The sequence below is a fragment of the Bison bison genome, unplaced genomic scaffold (assembly GCF_000754665.1).
Source record: "Bison bison bison isolate TAMUID 2011002044 unplaced genomic scaffold, Bison_UMD1.0 scf7180017864035, whole genome shotgun sequence".
In the NCBI taxonomy this organism is placed as follows: domain Eukaryota; kingdom Metazoa; phylum Chordata; class Mammalia; order Artiodactyla; family Bovidae; genus Bison; species Bison bison.
Genome location: NW_011494607.1, coordinates 16257073 through 16260944, shown reverse-complemented (window position 1 = coordinate 16260944; position 3872 = coordinate 16257073).

The window sequence follows — 3872 nt, the reverse complement described above, 5'->3', positions numbered from 1 at the left end:
TGACTCAATGGACATGAGTCTGAGTGAACTCTGGGAGTTGGTGATAGACAGGGAGGCCTGGCGTGCTGCGATTCATGGGGCTGCAAAGAGTCGGACACGACTGAGGGACTGATCTGATCTGATTATTTATATTTCTTTTAATCATAGAAATTTAATGAAGTCTTTGGGAGTTTATGGGATGGTTAAATGGAAAAAATGGATACATTTTATGACTCTGATCAATTTATTCATGTGGTTCTCCTGTAATGGCTAATTAATCTTACTTGGCAGTCTAGTTACTAAGCATATACCTTTCCAAACATTAACTATCCTCATTATCCTTCTCCAGGCCTTTTCCGATTAAATTCCTATCTGTTACAGTAATGTAAAAAAAAAAAAAAATTAGCACAACTTACTTACCATCAGAAGCATATACAGTGTTCTACCTGCACATATTTTCCATAGCAAGATAGCCAATGCATTGGGCTAAATTTTGGAATTCCCGATGATAACACAGCCTGGTCCTTTACCTGTAACCACTCACCAGTCTTTACCTACACACTCAGCAGAGGGCTCATTTTAAGTATTCACTTTGAATAAGAAATATTGTAGGACACTAACATAACTAAGAGAAAAGAAAATAGACATCTTTCAAATGAGTGATTGCTCATGTGGTCTACCACGAGGAATAACAAATATGCTTTTCCCCTCAAAATCTCCTTTAGTGAAACCCCAAAATCCTCTTTAGTGAAACCCCAAATCTTTCTATTAATGATTAGTAAATAATCCTTTGAGGCCTCCCAGATACCTCACTGGTAAAGAATCTACCTGCCAGTGCAGGAAACTTAGGAGACAGGTTTGATCCTTGGATGGGGAAGATCCCGTGAAGTAGGAAATGGCAACCTGCTCCAGTATTCTTACCTGGAAAATTCTGTGGACAGAGGAGCTTGGTGGGCTGCAGTCCATGAGGTCACAAAGAGTCGGACACAACTGCATGCATTAAATAATCCTTTGGGACTTGAAAGTAGTCACAGATAAGACTGTGGCCCTAATGTGAAAGAATTGTTAAAAGTCTTCTGTTTCACACTAAAGTAGAGACAACATGCATACCCGAGAAATAGGAACTAACTAGAGAGATGGATGGGCTGATGAATATGGAAGAGGAAAGATGAATGATCCTGATACGATCTGAATGTTTGTGTCCTACCAATTCATATGTTGGAAACCTAACCCCCCACAATGTGGTGGTATTAAGAGTTACGGCCCTGGAGCCCTCACGAATCGGATGAGTGCCCTTTCAAAAGAGACCCCAGAGAGCTCTCTAGCACTGTCCTTATCTTGGGAGGAGGATACAAGGAGAAGATAGCAGTGTGCAGTTTGGAAGAGGACCCTCATTAGAACCTGACCACACTGGCACCCTCATCTCAGAGTTTCAGCCTTCAGAACTGTGAAAAATAAATTTATGATGTTTATTTGCCAGCCAATCTATGGTTTTTTGTGATAGCAGCCCAGACTGACCTAAACAGATCCTGACTTTACCAGAGTGCCTGGTGGTAAGCTTATCTCCCAGCACGGGTATGTTTGGAGGAGTGACGGAGAAGGAGGAGGAGAGGGGAGGGAAGGATTTGTGCTTTGCGATGTAACTCTTTGCCAAATGGGAAGAATGACAGTGTTACAACATCTCCTCAAAAGCTAAAATCAATTTCTCTGATTTTTAAAGTGATGCCTACTGGGAGGGCCCTCTGGTGTCTGTGAAGGGTGGAGGTAATGTGATGGAAGAAACTGTCCATGCAGTCTTTGATCGCAATTCACAATGTGCCACTCGGAAAGAAGAATGCCAATTTCAGAAAGTAATGTGAGTAAGGTAATTTTAAACAAGACAGCATCAAGATTTGCCTGGTAGTCCAGTGGTTAAGATTCTGTACCTCCACTGCTGGTGGAGTGGGTTCAATCCCTGGTCAGGGAACTAAGATCCTGCTTGCTATATGGTGCCCCGCCCCCACTCAAATGTCTTAGTTATAAAAAATGAGAGAATAGCATAGGTCTTAAAGATTCACTTTTCATCTTTGACCTTCATTCATATCATCCATTCTGTTTCTGATGTAATGCAGTAATTATGCGGGCTTTGTTGTGTCTCCTCCAGCAGGATGTTGAGTTTATACTGGAGAATTTCAGAAAGAGGAAGCCATCAAAAACTGATGGTCAAATCTGAGTATGGGGGTTGTATGGGGAGGGAGAGAAAAGCAGAGCAAATTATGGCTGTGACGGTTATTGCGTGAATGGAAGTGCAAGTTTTCCTTTTCTCTCTACTCAAATTGAGGATGTTATGTAGTGAATTTTAGTCAGTTGAAGAGTCAGAATGGATGGCAATAGCCAGACCAATGCGACTCTCTGTCCTGCCTGGATGACTTGGGGAAATTCCTTAACCTACCAGCTTTCTTTCAATGACATAGTATTATTTACTTTATGCTTGAAGATTGAATTAGATGACATGGATAGGACATTTAGCCCTGCATCAGTTGGCCCAATTTAGAGAGAGACGTGACTATGTAAGAAGGATGAGAGAGAGATTTGAAATTGCTGACTTTTGATAGAGGAAGACGGTCACAAGCCAAGGAATGTGGGTGGACTCTAAAAGAAAAAGAAAAAAGAAAATGAAGTTGCTCAGTCGTATCCAACTCTTTGGGACCCCATGGACTATATAGCCTACCAGGTTCCACTGTCCATGGGATTTTCCAGGCAAGAATACTGGAGTGGGTTGTCATTTCCTTCTCCAGGAGATCTTTCCAACCCAGGGATTGAACCCGGGTCTCCCGCATTGTAGGCAGACACTTTACCATCTGAGCCACCAGGGACTCTAGAAGCTGAAAAAAGCAAGGAGGCAAATGCTTCCTTAGAGTCTCCAAAAAAGACCTTGGCCTTACTGATGTTTTTTAAGCCCAGTAAGACCTGTGTTGGACTTCTCACTTACTTGGAAAAGAACAAAGATAATCTACATCTATACTCTCCGGGAGAAACATGGACATTTATACATAGGCCAAGTACAGTTATTCAAACTAAGTGCCCCAGGAGCACAGGAGAAGGGAAAACAGCTGGGGATTTATGGAAGGGTTTTGGAAAAGGTAAATAATATAGACCTTGACACATTTTAACAGAGGTAGAAGTGAGATGAAAATTAGTCTGAGGAGCAGCACAGTGGAAGCTTGAAAGGGTACTGCATGTTCACGAGCAGGAGTGCCCATCCCAGAGGACTGGAGCAGAGCTCTTGGGGTGGGAGGAGAGAAGAGTAGACAACTCTGCATCTGTGAGCCTGGATGGAGAGGCTGTGTTGCTCGCAAGAAGGTGCATAGCTTTGGGAGGAAGGAGACTGTAGTTAAACTCTTGAGGTTGAACTCTCACAAGATAACCAGCAGAAGTAGCTGCAATTCAGTTCCACTTGCGTGCACCTCTGCCATCTGAGTGGGCACTGACAGGAGCCCTTTCTGGCACTAATGGTCTCAGAGGATTCATCTTAAGCCCTCCTATAAATGACTTCTGCCTCTGGGCACTTTGAGAAAATAGAACAGGAAAACACTGATTTGATTATTTCTCTAAAACCTCTGAACTTTTGTACTTCCAAGGATATATTTGAAAAACTCAGCACAGGTAGAGACTTCCTTTATTTACCCCTTACCTGGGATGCAAAAGTAGGAAGTCAAGAAACACCTGGAGTAACAGGCAAATTTGGCCTTGGAATACAGAATGAAGCAGGGCAAAGACTAACAGAGTTTTGCCAAGAAAATGCACTGGTCATAACAAACATGCTCTTCCAACAACACAAGAGAGGACTCTATACATGGACATCACCAGATGGTCAACACCGAAATCAGATTGATTATATTCTTTGCAGCCAA